At 36.7% G+C, this 21962-nt stretch overlaps 1 protein-coding gene and 1 long non-coding RNA gene across 4 annotated transcripts in view; one reads left to right on the top strand and one right to left on the bottom strand.

Annotated features, from left to right (window-relative positions):
- Positions 1-329, bottom strand: part of COL11A1 (collagen type XI alpha 1 chain) — a 201881-nt gene extending 201552 nt beyond the window's left edge. The window contains exon 1 of one of the 3 annotated variants that reach the window (XM_032422477.1): positions 203-329. The gene's annotated coding sequence lies outside the window, so the exon portion shown is untranslated. Of the gene's footprint in view, positions 1-3; positions 108-169 lie in introns of those variants that run through there. The other 2 variants (XM_032422458.1, XM_032422466.1) reach the window with 2 other exon arrangements.
- A 130-nt stretch (positions 330-459) lies between these two features.
- LOC116643593 lies at positions 460-21895 on the top strand. The gene is made up of 3 exons (XR_004301574.1): positions 460-552; positions 672-749; positions 21854-21895. It is a non-coding gene; the product is annotated as an uncharacterized LOC116643593 (long non-coding RNA).
- The last annotated feature ends 67 nt before the right edge of the window (positions 21896-21962 follow it).

The following is a 21962-nucleotide window of genomic DNA, read 5'->3' as shown; positions in this document are numbered from 1 at the left end:
TACCCCGAGAGAAACTGACAAGCCGACTGAGGGTCAGACCCAATCACACGCCTCTCGGGCGGCCGCGAGCCCGCCCCTCTCTCCCTTTGCCCAAGAATCAGGACTCTGGGCTAGCCCAGCCCACCAACCACCCCCCATCTCCCCTCTGCTCTCCTCCCTCCTCTCCTACCCAAATCCCGGAGAAGAAATGGGAGGGAGTTACGCGGGACGCGTGCTTGGCTCCAGCACTTTGGGAATGAAAGGAATTGCAGGAGAGCCCCGGAGCCCACAGAGTTTTCAAGGAGCTTCTGTATTCAATAAAAACAGCTACTTGTCTACTTGCACCCGTCTGTTAGCCTCTCGTTCGTCGGCGGGGGAGGGGAGGAGCCCAGCGTCTGATTTGCCACACCGCTGGAGTTCTGGGCTGGCAGCCGTAACCTTATCCTGTGCAAAAATCTGCTTCTTATAGCAAACGTGGAACGAGAGGACTCCTTGCGCTGCCTGCTCCGAAAAGTATTTTTATTTTATTTTATTTTTAATTTTTAAACTAAGAATTAGAAGAAAGGGATGAAGGTGAGATGGAGGGACCCAAGAGGTCAAAACCCCTGATCTTATAGTGAAGCTGTCCTTCGAGTTCTGAAACTGACAAGTTTCTCTCTTAAATGTTTAAATTCTGCACTACCTTCATTCAGAGTCTCGTCTCTTAAAGAGCTGAACTGTACTCATGAGGCAGGAGGAGAAAGAGATGTATGGGAGCTGACATTGAGGGGGTGAGTAATTTAATTTTCTAGCTGATTCTGACCTGATCTCGAATGAGGGGGCAAAGGGGGAGGAGAAAATACAAGGAAGGCAACTAGCAGAGATCTCCAAGCGTTTAGGCCCACAGGTCCTGTAAAGGGCCTCAGAGGAGCTGAAAACATGGTCACTCAAAAGAGAAAATAATAAGGGGCAGGTTTCTAAATTCCTTCTACTTACCCTTCCTCAAAGTAATCCACTTAAACCTGGAATAGAGATTCCCTGGTCATTTTTTCCAAGCTTAAATTACTCCCTCCTGTTGGCTCCTTTTTGCTCCTTAATATTTCCTGAGATCTCTTTCAAAAATTTTCTGGAACAGTGCCCAACAAGGTAGCCAGTATACATTAGGCACTTAGTAGAGATGGGCTGAGTGAATGAATACATTTTCCTGTTGACAAAGACTGGACACTATGCCCAGGACCTATACTGAGTATTTAAGATGTTTCAATGCTTAAGGATTCTCAACTAAGTTTATGAGGCGCATATGTCCACTAATCTCTAGGAAACTAGTTTTCTGTTAGTAATCAAAATATACCTCATGGTCCATTAGATTAATCAGATAATCCATGTATGTGGTTTAGAAGTTGGAAGGAAGGTTTTCAGAGACAGGATGGAGGCCCAAGATGGAATTGTTTAACAACAGAGAAGATGCATATAAAATGAGGAAAGCAACTAATACTAAATCAAAAAAATACCTGCAACATGACTGTCAGCCTCTGTGACAAAGAACCATTCCCACATCAAGAAGTTTACTTCTTCGATAATGGTTTAAAACAAACAAACAAATGAAAACCCCACTTTATGTTAGAAATGCTATTGGCAGAATATTTGGGATGCCTTATACTAGCTGCAGAGAAATATCACCAGCTAGCTTTTCAGAATCCAACTCAAGTTGTTCATGTAATTTCATAAAATGATTACATATTATATTGTGTTTAAATGTGGAAAGTACAATTACAAAGTAAGAACCTTTTGATGGAAACATGGGTCAATTTACCATCTTAATTATCCTTCATCTTCTCAAAATGAAAAATTCATGTGTATTTTCAGTTGCCAAATTTTCTGAAACACGATTTTTCTGTTCAATTCTTTGTATACTTCTGAACTTGTTTTACAGGACTTCCCCTTGATGTAAAAGAGCAAAATAAATACAAAGTTCAGGAATATGTATTTGTGAGGCTGCCAGATTCCTGAATCAACTCAATAGCCAGAGATAGTTAATAGCGCTTGCAGCAACATATAGGAATGATATTCCAAATTGTTTCTCAGTAGCTCTCCTGATTTACTGAGAATTCGATGGCCTGATACTGTTCTAGAAGGTGAGAAATAATGCAGTCAGTCTAAGCACGCCCCACCTTCTGGTCACATCTCAGGCCTTCTCACTGGGGTGAAAGGGTCCTTTTAGGCAAAGTGTCTTGGGTGAATAGAGTTATTACTACCTTATGCTTTCTGTACTCTGTGGTCTAAATTCCTCTGGCCACTGCCCAGCTAGGCATAATCTGGGTCTGAATTAATGCCTCTGGAAGGAAACATAGTAGATTCATGGTAAGGAGTAGGTAATTATGTCTGACTCCTGCAGTCTGTAGCCAGAGGCCAGACCTAGAGCCTCCCAGGAGCCAGCTCATGGATTTACAGGGGCGTGAATTCAGCAGAGGGAAGGGTAACACTAAACAACAAAGGGAACAGAGGGAAGCTGGAAGGCACACACCTCACCGCCTTCAACTTCTCAAGGCATAACTTCCAGGGGTATCACTTCCTAGGTCATCTTTCAGCCAGTCCTTGCCGTTCATACATAGATTCAGAATGTAACAGAATATGGCAGTTTCCTTGACATAGGTCTCTAATTTGGAGCACAATTAGCTGTATGACATTTCCTATCTTGTCACATTAAAAAACAATGTTTGGAGTTGTTTGCTCAACTTTGTAGAATTCGTTCTGTTTGTAAGCCTTTCAAAACCAAGATGGAAATGGTGTAGAGAAAAAAATTGGTCACTTCTTTTGTAGCAGTATTTTAGGTTGACTGTCCATATTGGCTTCTCAGAGAAACTAAGATAATAATTTGATAATTGAGTGGGAGGTCAGATTAGAGGAATTTAAATGTTCTAGACAGTCTTCAGAGTTCATGGAGCTTTAGTGAACATTATGAAAAGTTCATAATAGATCTCCCTTAATCTCTTCACGTATCTCTAGGAATCAGGGGATACAGATTGAGAATCCATGTTTTAAATATGGAGACCTCAATAACCAACCTGGGAATGAAGAAACCTGGTCCAGAGCTGGATGCCCAGAATACAAATAGTAATAAAGTACTGGAAATAGACAGAACTCTACATAATAAGACCTAAATCACTACAGGTAGAACTAGGGGAAAGAAGAAGATTAAGAAGATTAAGTAGCAAGATTTTAGAAAAGATGCGTCATCTTTTAAATCATTCTTCTTTTCTCATATTGATGTTTTGTCCTTCCTATTTTTGTTACATATAACATAGATATTGATACATATAATATGTATAGTGTATATAAAGTATACACATATATACCTACTATATGTATATACATTTTCTCCAAACATTTTACTATAACTAAAACCATTGCACCAAATTTGACTTATTGAATGAGAAATTATTATGGGGGTGGGAAACTCTCACACACATCAGAAATACTTAAAACTTTTAAAAGAAAATTGCTGTTGAATATAATCCCTCTCTTACTGTGCCTAATGGTTTGTCTTTCTTGCCCTTTTCTGAACTTAGGTCAATTATTTTAAGAAAGAAATGACTAAGCAGTTTGACATTTATTTTACAGTTTTTCTAATACATGAGAGGCTAAAAATTAGGCTCTGTTTAAAAATGGTGTTAGTCCCTCTTACCTCACAGATGGGCCATTGTACTGTAAAAAGTGGGGGCGGGGAGAGGACAGAAAAGTTTATTTCCATAGTCCATCCTAGCTCACAAGTACCCCATAGTGACAACTGGGTATTTTTTGGCACCTTTCCTGTGAAACAACTTACAGAACTTCAGAGAAATCCAAATTTAGCCCAATTTCCATGATAAAACAGACTCTTTGGATGAAAAGTTTGGTCTGTTAGAGTGTTGAAGGAGCCAACTCAGAAATGACTGAACCATCCTGTTTAAAATAACCTAAAGAAAACAAAATATAAGTGAAGCCACAACAAGGAAGGAATATGGCCTTGTACACGCATGTACATCTCTCTTAAAATATACTTTAGTTAGCTATATTTGTTATCCTAGTTCTTTTTCATAATTGTCCAAAGTAGAAAAGAGGAACGAGAACAAAATGATTCAGGGTGAAAACTTGGATATGTTTTGGACCTTTGTCAAGATATTTTTACTCTCTGTATCTTTTTTTCTTCTTAATTGAATAGATTTGGCTTTTACTAAGCTCCTGTGTGTCAGCAAAAATATAGCACAACTTTTTACAGAGTGGTACAGGACAGCATCAACATCTCTATCAGTAGAAGTAGAAGATGGGATTTTAAATATTTAAATGAACCACGTGTCATGGCCAAAAGAAGTACCACACCAATGATATATCCCAATGATGTTTCACTCTATATGGTGCCCCATCTATCATTGGAGTTGTAGTCATCTTGATGCACACTGGCTGGTCCTAATAAAATAAGGTTGCTGAAGGTAAGGATTTCAGCTTCTTTAAAGAGATTATTTCCTCTTAAGAATTTACTCATACAAATAGTTGTTTTTTTTTTTTTTTTTGGAAACTTATCATTTCATAATATAAATAATAAAAGGAGCCAAGATGACCACATCTATCATTGCACCTTCTCAAATAAGTAAACTCCTTTTTCTTTTTCCACCTCTCCCCTGCCTTCACAGAGTGATCCACCCCACTGGCATTTGTCAGTATTTTTGACTTAAAAAGATTATTATTTCCAGACAGCCATATGTAATCTGTTTTGTGCCTCCACCATTTGTACCAATTCATTTCATTCTGGAACCAAATGCATGTGCTTTGGAAACTGAAGACTCAGAAAAAACAGATTTCTGACTTATATGCAATATTGCTGTTATTTTTATATGACAGTCTTATACATTCTCTTGATGCAAGAACAAATGCCAAATACAAGATTTAAGGCTAGTGAATATGGTTAAATATCGAAATAGATCTGATTTTTAAAACATCTGTGATGAATAACTCCAAACTTAACTTGTTTTGCAGATTCTCAGTATTTAATACCCTCCCAATATTATATTTTCTGCCAATGCTGGTATGGTCCAATTATTGCACATTCAAATGCTGGACAAACAATAGATCCTATTTCAAAAGTTTTCACAATGTAATGTGTTAAGACTGGAAAATCACATATGGATTTAAATGGTTGTAAAACAAGCAATATTTCATATGAAGATATGCTTTTAAACACAAAACACCTTTGTCACTATAATAACTTTTTTATTCAAAATTCTTATTTTGTTGTCTTGGTCTTCATATAAGGCAGGGATGTGGTAATTTTAATAGTTTCATTTTAAGGATGATGTTAGGCATACTCAGAATTCAAACTAGGACTACAGAAACAGAATATGTGGCAAACATTTTATTTCACACTTCTGCTCTCATTATCAATTCTTTCCTTATAAATAATGCATTTTTAGAATATATTTTTTTGTATTTTATAGTAGGTACATTATTTTTCTTATAGATTAACTATTAAAATGAATAAAATCCCCAATACTACAAATCTTAAAATAAGGAAAGGTAATGTTACTGACCTTATTTCTAGCTTTTAAAAAAATCTATAAATCTAACTAAAGAGTTATATCTTTGAATACATTTCTAAGAAATAAAAAGCTTGTTCTTAAAGATAAATGAAGATAAGTTCTGTTATTTCAATGCCAACGCTCAAGTTTCACTCTCTTCTGGAATTTTAAAATCACTTAATGACTTTATACACTTTTGCAGACAGGAAACACTACTGACATTAACCTTAAGTCATTTTATACTTTCTAAGAAGAGAAAGGAAAAAAAGCATTCAGTATGTTAAACAGAAGAAATATCATTATTACATTAATATTTTGTAAATGCATGGAACATCTTGAAAATTATAAGTATTACATAAGAACTTCTAGTTCAGGTCACCTGGGTGGCTCAGTCAGTTAAGCATCTGCTGTGGCAGGTCATGATCCCAGGGTCCTGGGATCCCTGCTCAGTGGGGAGTCTGCTTTTCTCTCTCCCCCTGCTTGTGCTCTCTCTCTCTCTTAAATAAATAAAATCTTAAAAAAAAAAAAAACTTCTAGTTCAAAATTTTAAAACTTTGAGGCACAAGACATATCAAGCCTTAGATAAATATTTCTTTCTATACTACACATTTTCTTCTAAACTACACATTCATTCTATGTTGTATCTTGAACGTCTTGGTTTCCTCTTCTCATTGAACTCTGCATGGTTTTGTTTACACTTAATTGTGCACTTTAATGAAGATTTAAAACACAAAAGAGTCTGTTTAAGTGATTTTGTCCATTATTTTAAAGCACTGGAAATTTATGGGGCGCCTGGGTGGCTCAGTCGTTAAACGTCTGCCTTCGGCTCAGGTCATGATCCCAGGGTCCTGGGATCGAGCCCCGCATCGGGCTCCCTGCTCCACGGGAAGCCTGCTTCTCCCTCTCCCACTCCCCTTGCTTGTGTTCCCTCTCTTGCTGTGTCTCTCTCTGTCAAATAAGTAAATAAAATCTTTAAAAAAAATAAAAAAATAAAAAAATAAAGCATTGGAAATTTAGATATGAGTCATTATATTCTTGAGACCCAAGATGGGATTGGATCCCCAGGAAGATACTGGCAATACCATGGGACTCTTACCAACCTGGAAGGAAGGCTGAACACCAGTGCCACTGATGAAACAAGATTTTTGAGGTATAGACAATCAAGACAAAGTTCCACGTATTCCTTGAGGCACAGTTTACTGGAATATTTTAGTATATCAGTGTTCAAACTTCAGACGGATCCATTCTGCTGATACAGTCTCATCAAGTTTAGATCTCCTCCTCATTTCTACAATTTCATGATAATAAGAATCCTGTATGGTTTGGGTCTAACCTCCCGTGCACTTTGATATTGACAACAACCATCACTGCTTCCAATAGTCTCCATTGTCTTCTCTTATTATTCCTACCCAAAAATTCTGAAGCAGAATATCTGATTAAATTTTGCTGAATGGGTAAGAATGAAAGAAGGAAAATGTCAAGGAATTCATATAAGGATTTCAAATCATTAGTGACAAATAAAAATTTTAATTCATATATAAACATATTCATATTGTACTAAAAATACAGACCATGGTAAAAATAGTGCCATGAGTTATTCTCAAAAAAATATCATATATAGGGATAGTGATTTTAAATATTTGAATGGGATATTGGCTAAAATCCTAGAACCTTAACATTCGGGTAAAGAAAGAAAAATCTATTAATAAGTCAATTAATTAGGAAATAAGGCATCCTACTTTGAGAATAACTGTTATTACTTACAGAAAGTGATTTTTTTACAAAATCTATATTCTTTAGTACTGTTTTAAATGGATTTTATTTGAGATTAAACTTACATAAAATTTGATCATGTAATGATCGAAATGTTTTAAATACACACATAAATCACACACACACACACACACACACACACACCTTGGTAGCTCACATAAATAACTTAATGAAATGTAAACATTATCGAGAGATTTTGTAATGGATATTATAGTGCTCTGAACAAATATGTACTTATTTAGTCTCTGACTATAGACCAAGAAAGGTACTTCTTACTATTTATTGAAAACCTGGCTCAGTCTTTACCACCCTTTTCTTTAGCAATATTCCTGGGGAATATTTAAAAGGAATGCCTATCCAGCCTATTATTCTCATAGCCTGTGGACCTCTTTGAGTCCATTTACATTCCAAATCTATAACTAAGACATTTTCCTGAATCTTGCATTGTCAGAGAATTTTATTCCTCAAAATTTCAGGACAGGGATGAAAGATTGAGTATTTTTGCAAGAAAAGCAATCAGCATGGGAGAAAATTACTTATCTTAAGGGAGAATTCCAGGGCAACTAGAAGGAAAAGATGAGGAGAGAACACAATGGAAACTGGAAAAAATAGACTTTTAGCAGTCATTGTTAAGTGAGAAATGTTGAAGAAAGGGAGGTCTAAGAACAGGTTTGAAGTGCTAGTCCATGATATATTTTATTACACACCCTTTTCTCCTTTTTTTTTATTTTTTAAGATTTTTATTTTTTTAAAAAAATTTTATTTTATTTATTTGAAACAGAGAGAGAGAGAGAGAGCACAAGAGGGGTAAGGGTGAGAGGGAGAAGTAGACTTCCTGCCGAGCAGGGAGCCCAATGCGGGACTCGATCCCAGGACTCCGGGATCATGACCTGAGCTGAAGGCAGTCGCTTAACCAACTGAGCCATCCAGGCGCCCAATTTTTTAAGATTTTTAAGTAATCTCTACACCCAATGTGGGGCTTGAACTTTCAACCCCAAGATCAAGAGTTGCACACTTCACTGACTGAGCCAGCCAGGTATCCCACACACCCTTTTCTCCTGCTTCAAGGACAAACATTTAGCTGAGATATCTCAGCTCAGCTCATTGCCTCTTACCCTAGGACTGAGGTTTATACTGTTGGCTTCCCTGGTTATCCAGCCTTTGGATTCCAACTGAATTATATCACTTGGGTCTCCAGCTTGCAGAAGGTAGATCATAGGACTTCTCAGCCTCCATGACCACATAAGCCAATTCCTGACAATAAAAAAATAAATAAATAATTTATAAATGTTTATTTTGTATATCATAAATACGTAAATATATGTTTATATAGGGTTTGCTTTATTTTATCGTTTCTGACTGCTCAACTTTTCTTGAAGCTCTTTCAGAGAGATTTTATTCTCTTCCTCCATACTATCTAAAATATTTGTTTCTAAAAGACAGTTATATAAACAATATTTGTAAATAATGTAAAAAATTAATCAAAGAGCACATGTAGAGAAATCAAGATTTATATAATAAATATTAAAATCAAGAAATTGTTACTCCTCCATATATTTCAATTATAAAAATAATAGAATCTAGAGAAAATGTTATCACATTGGCAAATTTTTTTTTCTTAACATATATTGCATTATTTGTTTCAGAGGTACAGATCTGTGATTCAACAGTCTTGCACAATTCACAGCGCTCACCATAGCACATACCCTCCCCAATGTCTATCACCGAGCCACCCCATCCCTCCCACCCCACCCCCCACTCCAACAATGCTCAGTTTGTTTCCTGAGACTAAGAATTCCTCATATCAGTGAGGTCATATGATACATGTCTTTCTCTAATTGACTTATTTCTCTCAGCATGACACCCTCCAGTTCCAACCACATTGTTGCAAATGGCAAGATCTCATTCCTTTTGATGACTGCATAATATTCCATTGTATATATATACGACTTCTTCTTTATCCATTCATCTGTCGATGGACATCTTGGCACTTTCCACAGTTTGGCTATTGTGGACATTGCTGCTATAAACATCAGGGTGCAAGTACCCCTTTGGATCCCTACATTTGTATCTTTGGGGTAAATACCCAGTAGTGCAATTGCTGGATCGTATGGTAGCTCTATTTTCAACTTTTTGAGGAACCTCCATACTGTTTTCCAGAGTGGTTGCACCAGCTTGCATTCCCACCAACAGTGTAGGAGGGTTCGCCTTTCTCTGCATCCCCGCCAACATCTGTCATTTCCTGACTTGTTAATTTTAGCCATTCTGGCTGGTGTGAGGTGGTATCTCATTGAGGTTTTGATTTGGATTTCCCTGATGCCGAGTGATGTTGAGCACTTTTTCATGTGTCTGTTGGCCATTTGGATGTCTTCCTTGGAAAAATGTCTGTTCATGTCTTTTGCCTATTTCTTGATTGGATCATTTGTTCTTGGGTGTTGAGTTTGATAAGTTCTTTATAGATTTTGGATACTAGCCCTTTATCTGATATGTCATTTGCAAATATCTTCTCCCATTCTGTCTGTTGTCTTTTGGTTTTGTTGACTGTTTCTTTTGCTGTGCAAAAGCTTTTTATCTTGATGAAGTCCCAATAGTTCATTTTTGCCCTTGCTTCCCTTGCCTTTGGTGATGTTTCTAGGAAGAAATTGCTGCACGCTGAGGTCGAAGAGGTTGCTGCCTGTGTTCTCCTTTAGGATTTTGATGGACTCCTGTCTCACATTTAGGTCTTTCAACCATTTTGAGTCTATTTTTGTGTGTGGTGTAAGGAAATGGTCCAGTTTCATTCTTCTGCATGTAGCTGTCCAATTTTCCCAACACCATTTGTTGAAGAGACTGTCTTGTATCCATTGGACATTCTTTCCTGCTTTGTCAAAGATTAGTTGACCATAGAGTTGAGGGTCCATTTCTGGGCTCTCTATTCTGTTCCATTGATCTATGTGTCTGTTTTTGTGCCAGTGCCATACTGTCTTGATGATGACAGCTTTGTAATAGAGCTGGAAGTCTGGAATTGTGATGCCAGCTTTGCTTTTCTTTTTCAACATTCCTCTGGCTATTTGGGGTCTTTTCTGGTTCCATACAAATTTTAGGATTGTTTGTTCCATTTCTTTGAAAAAAGTTGATGGTATTTTGTTGGGGATTGCATTGAATGTGTAGATTGCTCTAGGTAGCATTGACATCTTCACAATATTTGTTCTTCCAATCCATGAGCATGGAACGTTTTTCCATTTCTTTGTGTCTTCCTCAATTTCTTTCAGGAGTATTTTATAGTTTTCTGAGTACAGATCCTTTGCCTCTTTGGTTAGATTTATTCCTAGGTATCTTATGGTTTTGGGTGCAATTGTAAATGGGATCGACTCCTTAATTTCTCTTTATTCTGTCTTGTTGTTGGTGTATAGGAATGCCACTGATTTCTGTGCATTGATTTTATATCCTGCCACTTGACTGAATTCCTGTATGAGTTCTAGCAGTTTTGGGGTGGAGTCTTTTGGGTTTTCCACATAAAGTATCATATCATCTGCAAAGACTGAGAGTTTGACTTTTTCTTTGCCGATTCGGATGCCTTTTATTTCTTTTTGTTTTCTGATTACTTGGCTAGGACCTCTAATACTATGTTGAATATCAGTGGTGATAGTGGACATCCCTGCCGTGTTCCTGACCTTAGGGGGAAAGCTCTCAGTTTTTCCCCATTGAGAATGATATTCGCTGTAGGTTTTTCATAGATGGCTTTTATGATATTGAGGTATGAACCCTCTATCCCTATACTCTGAAGAGTTTTGATCAAGAAAGGATGCTGTACTTTGTCAAATGCTTTTTCTGCAACTATTGAGAGGATCATATGATTCTTGTTCTTTCTTTTGTTAATGTATTGTATCACATTGATTGATTTGCGGATGTTGAACCAACCTTGCAGCCCAGGGATAAATCCCACTTGGTCGTGGTGAATAATCCTTTTAATGTACTGTTGGATCCTACTGGCTAGTATTTTCATGAGAATTTTTGCATCCATGTTCATCAAGGATATTGGTCTGTAATTCTCCTTTTTGATGGAGTCTTTGTCTGGTTTTAGGATCAAGGTAATGGTGGCCTCATAAAACGAGTTTGGAAGTTTTCCTTCCATTTCTATTTTTTGGAACAGTTTCAGAAGAATAGGTATTAATTCTTCTTTAAATGTTAGGTAGAATTCCCCTGGGAAGCCATCTGGCCCTGGGCTTTTGTTTGTTGGGAGATTTTTGATGACTGCTTCAATTTCCTTAGTGGTTATAGGTCTGTTCAGGTTTCCTATTTCTTCCTGGTTCAGTTTTGGTAGTTGATACATCTCTGGGAATGCATCCATTTCTTCTAGGTTATCTAATTTACTAGCATAGAGTTGCTCATAATATGTTCTTATAATTGTTTGTATTTCTTTGGTGTTGGTTGTGATCTCTCCTCTTTCATTCATGATTTTGTTGATTTGGGTCCTTTCTCTTTTCTTTTTGATATGTCTGGCCAGGGGTTTATCAATCTTGCTAATTCTTTCAAAGAACCAGCTCCTAGTTTTGTTGATCTGTTCTACTGTTCTTTTAGTTTCTATTTCATTGATTTCTGCTCTGATTTTTATTATTTCTCTTCTCCTGCTGGGGTTAAGCTTCATTTGCTGTTCTTTCTCCAGCTCCTTTAGGTGTAGGGTTAGGTTGTGTACTTGAGACCTTTCTCATTTCTTGAGAAAGGCTTGTATTGCTATATACTTTCCTCTTAGGACTGCCTTGGCTGCATCCCAAAGATTTTGAACAGTTGTGCTTTCATTTTCATTGGTTTCCATGAATTTTTTTAATTCTTCTTTAATTTCCTGGTTGACCCATTCATTCTTCAGTAGGATGCTCTTTAGCCTCCATGTATTGGAGTTCTTTCCGACTTTCCTCTTGTGATTGAGTTCTAGTTTCAAAGCACTGTGGTCTGAAAATAGGTAGGGAATGATCCCAATCTTTTGGTACTGGTTGAGACCTGATTTATGACCTAGGATGTGATCGATTCTGGAGAATGTTCCATGGGCACTAGAGAAGAATGTGTATTCTGTTGCTTTGGGATGGAATGTTCTGAATATGTCTGTGAAGTCCATTTGGTCCAGTGTGTCAGTTAAAGTCTTTATTTCCTTGTTGATCTTTTGCTTAGGTGATTTGTCCATTTTAGTGAGGGGGGTGTTAAAGTCCCCCACTATTATTGTATTGTTGTCAATGTGTTTCTTTGCTTTTGTTATTAATTGCCTTATATAATTGGCTGCTCCCATGTTAGGGGCATAGATATTTACAAATGTTAGATCTTCTTGTTGGATATTCCCTTTAAGTAGGATATAGTGTCCTTCCTCATCTCTTATTACAGTCTTTCATTTAAAATCTAATTTGTCTGATATAAGGATTGCCACCCCAGCTTTCTTTTGGTGTCCATTAGCATGGTAAATGGTTTTCCACCCCCTCACTTTCAATCTGGGGGTGTCTTTGGGTCTAAAATGAATCTCTTGCAGACAGCATATCGATGGATCTTGTTTTTTAATCCAATCTGATAGCCTGTGTCTTTTGATTGGGGCATTTATCCCATTTACATTCAGGGTAACTATTGAAAGATAGGAATTTAGTGCCATTGTATTGCCTGTAAGGTGACTGTTACTGTATATTGTCTGTGTTCCTTTCTGGTCTATGTTGCTTTTAGGCTCTCTCTTTGCTTAGAGGACCCCTTTCAATATTTCTTGTAGGGCTGGTTTCGTGTTTGCAAATTCCTTTAGTTTTTGTTTGTCCTGGAAGCTTTTTATCTCTCCTTCTACAGCCTAGCTGGATATAGTATTCTTGGCTGCATATTTTTCTCATTAGTGCTCTGAATATATCATGTCAGTCCTTTCTGGCCTGCCAGGTCTCTGTGGATAGGTATGTTGCCAATCTAATGTTTCTACCATGGTAGGTTACATACCTCTTCTCCTGAGCTGCTTTCAGGATTTTCTCTTTGTCTCTGAGACTCGTAAGTTTTACTATTAGATGTCGGGGTGTTGACCTATTTTTATTGATTTTGAGAGAGGTTCTCTGTGCTTCCTGGGTTTTGATGCCTGTTTCCTTCCCCAAATTAGGGAAGTTCTCTGCTATAATTTGCTCCAGTATACCTTCTGCCCCCTCTCTCTTTCTTCTTCTTCTGGGATCCCAATTATTCTAATGTTGTTTCGTCTTATGGTATCGCTTATCTCTTGAATTCTGCCCTCGTGATCCAGTAGTTGTTTATCTCTCTTTTTCTCAGCTTCTTTATTTTCCATCATTTGGTTTTCTATATCACTGATTCTCTCTTCTGCCTCATTTATCCTAGCAGTTAGCACCCCCATTTTTTATTGCACCTCATTAATAGCCTTTTTCATTTCGACTTGGTTAGATTTTAGTTCTTTTATTTCTCCAGAAAGGGTTTCTCTAATAACTTCCATGCTTTTTTCAAGCCCAGCTAGTATCTTTAAAGTGATGATTCTGAACTCTAGATCCAACATCATACTAATGTCCGTATTGAGTAGGTCCCTGGCAGTCGGTACTACCTCTTGTTCTTTTTGTTGAGGTGATTTTTTCCGTCTTGTCATTTTGTCCAGAGGAGAATAGATTAATGAGAGAACAAAATGCTAGCAGGGTAACAACATCCCCAGAAAGTATACTCTAAACAAATCAGAAAAGACCTGAAGCTGGGGGAAAAGAAAGGGAAAGAAAGAAAAAAGAAAAAGAAAAAAAAAAAGAAAAAGAAAAAGATAAAAACAAACCAGAACAAAACAAAACAAAAAAACAGAATATGATCAAATATGATCAGGCTGGTGCACAGATCCATGCCACACACTAGATTTTGGGTGTATTTTGGTCTGTTAGAAGAAAGTGCCTCCCAAAATTTTAAAGAAAGAAAAACTTATATATGTACAAAAATAAGGGTAGATATGATGAAAGGATGGAATATGACTGTAAAGATGAAAATTATAAAAAAAATCTTATAAAAGGAATTGATAAGAAGTTGTTTGAAAAAAGAAAGAAGAGGATTAAAAAAAAAGAAAAAAAAAAGGGAGAGAATGTGATCAGGCAGGAGAGTAGAACAAAACCATACACTAGAGATTTAGGGTATATTTTGATCTGTTAGAATAAACTATCTCAAAATTTTAAAGAGAGAACAACTTATATATATATATGCCAAAATAAGAGTAACTACTATGAAGGGATAGAATATAACTCTAAAAATGAAAAATAAAAAAGATTTTTTAAAAAAGGGATTGATAAGATGTTGGTTGAAAAAGGGAAAAAGAAAAATTAAAAAAAAAAGTTAAAAAAAATTAACTTTGAAAGACTAAAGAATCATGGTAAAAAAGCCATGGATTCTATGTGCAGTATTCCCCTAGCCCTGGAGTTCTGCCGTTCTCATTGATGGGTAAACTTGGTCTTGGTTGGCCGTTTTTGCTGATCTTCTGGGGGAGGGGCCTGTTGCCATGGTTCCCAAATGTCTTTGCCGAGGCAGAATTGCCCCACCCTTGCCTGGTCTGGGCTAAGTAATCTGCTCGGGTTAGCTCTCGGGAGCTTTTGTTCCCTGCAAGCTTTCCGTTCGGCTTTGGAGGCCAAGAGTGAAAATGGCGGCCTCCCAATCTCTGCCCAGGAGGAGCCGAGAACTCGGGCCCCGCTCCTCAGTGCGCCCCCAATCGCTCCTGTCTCCCCGGTCTCCGGCCGTACTCCATGCTCACCTGGCCTGTGACCCAGCGTTTCTGTCTCTGGCACCCGACCCGGTGTGGAGTCTCCAAATCCAGCAGATCCCTGCGGTGCGCTCCCGCGCCACCTGGTGAGGAAGGGGAGTCTGCCCGGATCTGCCGCTTGTTGGGTCCCTGCTGGAGGAGCAGTGGCCCATCTGTGCCGCGGATTACGGTTTATGGCAACCCCGAGCTGAGAGCTCGCGCCTCGGCTCAGTTTCTGCAGCCGGCTTCCCTGCTCCGATACCTGGGAGCTCTGCCGCACTCAGGCACCCCCGGTCTTTCTGTGACCCCGAGGGTCCTGAGACCACACTGTCCCGCGAGGGTTCCACCCTCCCGCTTAGCCACCGGAGCGACCTCCCTCAGCGGAGCAGACTTCTAAAAGTTCTGATTTTGTGCTCCCCGGCTCTATCACTTGCCAGAAGCGGCCAACGGAGGCCCCCTCCCCCGCTGTCTATCCTCCCAAATATCGCCTTGGATTCACTTCTCCGCACGTCCTACCTGCCAGAAAGTGGTCACTTTTCTGTTCAGAGAGTTGTTGCTATTCTTTTCTTCGATCTCCTGTTGAGTTTGTAGGTGTTCAGAATGGTTTCATCCCTATCCAGCTGCATTCCTGAGACCAGACGAAATCCAGGTCTCCTACTCCTCTGCCATCTTGCTCCCAAACCCCCCACACTGGCAAATTTGGTACAGACTGATGTTCTACTTTCTAAAGTAAGTGGTATTTTAAGAGTGATAGACAGCTATAGATATGAATATACCAATATATGTCTTTCTATCACTAACAAAAAAAAATAACAAGACAAGTTCAGGAATAAGAACATTTTTTATTTACAGCTATAAGAAGCAGGGATGTGTACATAGCTTCAAGTAGGACAACAATAGTCTGCTTTTATTGATCAGAATTAAGATACTTTTGAAAGAAAAATGTTTTAGTCTGCTTGGGTTGTTATAACAGAAAATACTATAGATTGGGTAACTTATAAACAACAGAAACTTATTTCTCACAGTTCCAGGAGCTGGGAAGTATAAGATCGAGATGCCATCAGATTTCGTGTCTGGTGAGGGCCCGCTTCCTGGTTCATAGATGACAATCTTCTCACTATAACCTTAAATGCTGAAAGGGGAAATGTAGCTCTCTGAGACTCTCTTATAAGAGCACAAATCCAACTCACCAATGTTCCACCTTGTAACTTAATTACCTAACAAAGGCCCCACCTCCAAATACCATCACATCAGGGGTTGGAGGCCAGTATATGAATTGGGGGATGGGGGGACACAACATTCAGTCTATAGCGAATGTCATTCATTGCACCTATCAGATAACAAAGTAAACTAGTCTTATTTTGGTTCCTGTGTAAAATATCCCATAGGATATATATCAAGCAAATCAATTGAAATCTATATTTACTGTTCTGAATGGTGACCCACATTTACGACAGGCTTAAGTTATCTCAATCATAAAATTGTGATAAATCAACTCCTCCATAAGTGGAAGAAAAATTTCCATTGTGGCCTAACCTAGCCAGAGAAGATTCCTATTTCTCACAGCCAAATGAACTTTAATGATTAGGACACAATGTTATTCAGGTTGGATATGGAAAGATGGGCACAATTTCAATATCTGGTGGACATTAGCTATGGTAGGTACCAGAGAATATTATGAGGACAAACCCGAAATAAAGCATTTTAAGGATTATATTAAAAGAGGTGGGATCAGCTTAATGCAAGTCTCTATTTCACTTTTCTTCTTAGGAGTCCAGAGCATTCACAACACCCGGTCGTCAGATAGGCAAACCCATATATGACCATATAAGCAACTATCACAAAACCACAGAATTTGCCAGGGATTAAGCCAGAAATAGCACTCAAAAAATTGAGCTACAAATCCCACTCTTTAACCACTAGCACCACTCCCTTCCTACAGTACATTTAGTGTGAAATAGTTTTTTGGTTTCTTTTCATGCTGTAGTCAACTGAAGTAGGGTGGAAAAAATTGAAAACAGCCCATGCACTAAAAATGCATTTTTCCTCCCATTTAAGGACCTTGAATTTTTTTTTAAAGTAATTTAAGAAATTTTATGAAAATTAGAAACCCCAAATGTCGTTTTCTACTATTTTAGTAGTTTTCTTCTATTTTTTCATACTGGAGCTGTTAAACAAATAAGGGTAGACACTTTTCATCTGTGCATGAAATCAGACTATTTTCAGAGAAGATCTCTGAGAATAGCATCTCTGAGAAATAGCATCTTTTAGAGAGGGGCTATTAATAAGGAGCCTATTTTCTTCAGATTCTTTGGCCAGACAAACTTTGACAAGGAAAGATGATCAAAAAGATAAAAGTAACTTTTACATTTTAAGTCATATCAGACTATTAATTTGTAGCATATTTTTTAATTTCTTCCAGAGTGATGATAAATTAGCATTTTTACAAGCAGAGAATTCAGAGGTAAAAGCAGTTTGGTGTCTAGAGAGTCAGTAATTTGTGAAAGAGCCTCTTTTTCCCCTTTCATTTCCTGTTTTTGAACTCCCTCCACGAGCAGCATTCAAGCAAAGAGTAGCACTGTGCTTCAGCACAAATGACTAAAAGTGACATTCGTTATTTTATTTATTTACTTTTTGTTTGTTTGGGCAGCCTGCCCGCAGACAGTGGGACTTGGCGAGCTGCACTGCCTTGCAGATGTGCTAACTTTAATTTTTTTCTGACAGAGATGATAGCTTTAATGACGCTGATTTAAATTAGACAGGAGATTTGACTCCTGGAACACTAACTGAAAATATTTGTCTGACTCAAGGTTAATCATTCAAAATAAAGTTCTCTATGGTCATATATTTATCACATTTTTAATACTTAGGTAGAAAGCAAGTCATTAAATATGTTTTTGAATTTCAATAAAAAACCCCATACCAACAAAATTTATTTTGGTGTCCAAAAAGACAAGGATAGTTTTAAATGTTCTTCATTGCATATTGCTGCTTTTATTCTTAAAATGTGTATCATGTTCCCGTAAGTATGCTTAATGCTAATACTAAATAAGGATCAAGAATTTTGTTATGAGTAAATTGTGATGAATTCATTTTTTGAAAAATAATGAAGTCATCTCAAACTAAATATTTTCATCCAAAAAGGATTTAGTATAAATGAGAAAGGTTTTGATTAAAGAAAGAGTATGAAATTTAAGTTTAACAGTCATAAATAGTAATATTCAGTAAATCTTGACCCTGAAAAGGGTCGTTCTAGGGTATGGTCCTTGATTTCCCAGAGTTCAGTCCTAGAGTAATTTACTTTGGTGTCTCAAACCCTACATTCTTTTCCTCACCTCAGACCAGCTGAGCTTTCAAGCCTTTGAATTCCTCTTTCATAATTTCAGCTCTTCATGGTGCTTTGAAATGCATATTTTCCAGAAATAGAGTATTAGTCACAAAGAAAGGAGTCAGTTTGGTTTCATGATCAGACTTTTTCCCCCATATTTAGGTTGTCCCATAATAACTGATCTTTGAAGCTGTGGAACTGGATTTCTAGACTCACTTCAATTCGGGTGGAATTTTCCATATCCCTTTACCTGCTTAGATTCTATGGTTTTTGGTAACAACTTCATCATTAATTTTTTTTTTAATTTTTTTATTGTTATGTTAATCCCCATACATTACATCATTAGTTTTAGATTTAGTGTTCCATGATTCATTGTTTGTGCATAACACCCAGTGCTCCATGCAGAACGTGCCCTCCTCAATACCCATCACCAGGCTAACCCATCCTCCCAACCCCCTCCCCTCTAGAACCCTCAGTTTGTTTTTCAGAGTCCATCATCTCTCATGGTTCTTCTCCCCCTCCGATTTCCCCCCCTTCATTCTTCCCCTCCTGCTACATTCTTCTTCTTCTTTTTTTCTTTCTTAACATATATTGCATTATTTGTTTCAGAGGTCCAGATCTGAGATTCATCATTAATTTTGTCTTACCCATTCATATGGATAGATTTAATTTTCAGATCAAACACTTTTTCCATTGCAATTTATAATTTTATAACATTTTCCTCTGTGACTTGTTTTGACAAGAACTTTCTGAAAATGGTAAAATTAATTTGCCAAGCAGGATATCAAGAAACTGAACTTGTGAATGGCATTTGCCTGCCCTTTTTATCTCCAGGAGGTAATTCAATATACTAAGTCTTCAATGAAAATTTGCTGAGTGCATGAATGAATAATGAATCAAAAAATTTTCTGTATTTTTTTTTAAATACACATTCCCCAGAATATAACATCTGACCATAACTCTGCTGGTTGCTGTTGGAAACATAAAATAATTTAAATTTCTATAGAAATTTCAACAAAAAATCAACATACCAACAAAATTCATTTTGGTGTTGAAGAAGACTGTAATATTTTAAAATGTTCTTCATTACATGTTGTTTCAAAGAATATCAGACCTAAAGGAAATATTGAAGATTTTAAAAATTCAATCAACTTATTTTATAAACCAGGAACTAAAGATAGATTAGTTGCCTCAATGGTGTTGCCTCAATTCACATATATAGCAACGTATGTTGGTGAACTTGCTTTAGAATCCAAATCTCTTTAACACCATGTTAGTGTACCTTCTACAATGGGCAAAATCGTTCCCTTTCATACTATCCAGCAAAGTAAATTTAAAATTATCTCAAACACACATACACACTCACACGTTTATAAGAAAAGATAGTTAAATATATTTATTTTATTTAAATCATATTTTCCTAGTGACTATATGAGAACAAAGACTTTAAGGAAATATAGTTACTTTTAGTTAAATCATATTTTTTCCATGTGTGTAAATCACTGTTTCTCAATCATTTCAGTCCAAGACATATCTATGAACTTGCCAAGGTAAATATGAGAGCAAGGGTACTTTTATTCCTTAATATCATTAAAAGATAACTGTGATATTGGTAACCCCAGTTATAAATGTTTTGTACATTCATGAGCACATACCATATCTCTCCCTACCTGTCTCCACCATACCTTACAGCTTGTTTTCCCTTTCTCCATTAAATATTAACAAAGGGATGGGAAGAATCCATAATGCTACTGTATGCAGGTTAATCTAAGATTTTTCTTAAATGTAGTTAGGAAACACTGACATCAGTTATTAACTTCGAGATGTATTCTGACCAAAAGGAAAAAAATGACCTCATTATACCATAAGAATGCAGTAAATGTTTAAAAATATACTCACGTGAGGGAGTAGTACTTTCTCAAAAATATGATTAAGATTCCCCAAATTTGCTAGTATTATGCAAGAAACGAAACTCTCTTAGCCTGAAACTGCAGGGAAGACTTGACTTTAAATGAATTCTTTGAATATCCTGTAAATATAATTTCATTCTGCTTCTTCTCTAAAGGATTAGATGGGATTTAACCCTTCCAAGTATTAATTTTCTTAAAAACTAAGCCTTCAGCTGAAATTTATTATTTATTTAACATATAATTATCCATGTGTTTTACCATCACTAGCAGTATTTTAAAGGATGTTTGATACTTTGGCTTATCTAAAAGAGGCAGAATTATTTCTTGTGTACTCACACTGTTAGCTCTTCATTTAAGTTGCAACTAGTATGCTCTCCCTCAAGTAGTTAATAAAAGTTGTTATGAATAGTTTTGTATTTTATTTGTTTAGATTAAAGACCTTTAGAGATACATTATGATCTTATTTTATTATACTTGAAATAATAAAGTATAAGCATAATCAAGATGACTTTTGGTAATAGAAAATCTTTAGTTCCAGTAATGACATTATATTTAAATATTCAAATACAAGGATTACCATCTTTCTTGCACATATAGTGGAAAGGTTAGATACTCTCCAGTATCTTTGGATGGACAGGGGTGGAGTGTGGGTGGGACATTTGGTTTATCTAGTCCCTCCAGTCAACCTTTTTCCAAAGCTTCCTGTATTCTCAACAGTACTTTAAGTCCTGTAACTTTTTCTTCCTATCCAGATTATTTTTCCACACCAGATATTCCCTGATTGCCTGCTACAATCAGCAACTTTCTATGGAATACTGTGTTTTTCAAATCAAAGTTCAATATTAGATATCCTTGTCTTTTTGAAGTTCTTGAACCACTCCCTGCCTGCCATTATGTCACTAAGACTTCTACACTTCCTTCTTTTAGCTGTCAACTCCAGTCTCATTTCTGTACTCAACAGATATCCAAGGAAGACCTACTACTTCATTCTGTGGATTTATTAAGGAGAGCAAATTAACTCTTTGTCTGACCTTTGATCTAAGCTATGTCCAGGGGACCTTGACTTTCAAAACTAAACGTGATCTTTATTGTTTCTTCCTTAAGAAAGGAAACAACTTTATAAATAAAAACAAACCTGTAACCTTATCACCCCAAACTTTCCTTATCAGATTATAAATATGGTTAGTTGAATGATTTAGTTGAATTTTTAATGGCAAATTAAAAGAAAGTAAACACTAAAAAGTAACCGAAATCATAACTTAGATACAGTGAAAGAGCCATTCAGAGTCCATTGATTTGCATTCTTTCTTACTATGTCCAAATCATTTCAGAAATGTACTTGTTAAACCAATGCTTAATGATCCCCAGAAAACATTTCATATATTTCCAGTGTATTGTAGTGTTTCACAACTTTTATGTACAATTTCCTCTAAATTTAAATTTTGTTTTGTCTTGTAGTTCGTGAAAGTGGAGAATAATTGCTCACCAACATTGACAAAATGCTCCATAAACCATTTGATCCTTTAGAAGGTTGAATTTTACTGAGTAGATTAGATCAGTGGGTTTCTTTAACATTTTTTTTTCCTACACATGGACTAAATATTTATCACTTAACTATTCTTTTCTGTGTTTACAGAATATTCACCTGGCTTATGAATCCTTATGAATTATATTTAGGGTGAGTATATATACATATAGCCTATATCATTACCTATACATATTTTATATATATGTATATATATATA

Source organism: Phoca vitulina, unplaced genomic scaffold, assembly GCF_004348235.1.
Source record: "Phoca vitulina isolate PV1807 unplaced genomic scaffold, GSC_HSeal_1.0 scaffold2, whole genome shotgun sequence".
Lineage (NCBI taxonomy): Eukaryota > Metazoa > Chordata > Mammalia > Carnivora > Phocidae > Phoca > Phoca vitulina.
The sequence above is the reverse complement of the archived record's forward strand: the minus strand, read 5'-3'. Positions and strand labels throughout refer to the sequence as shown.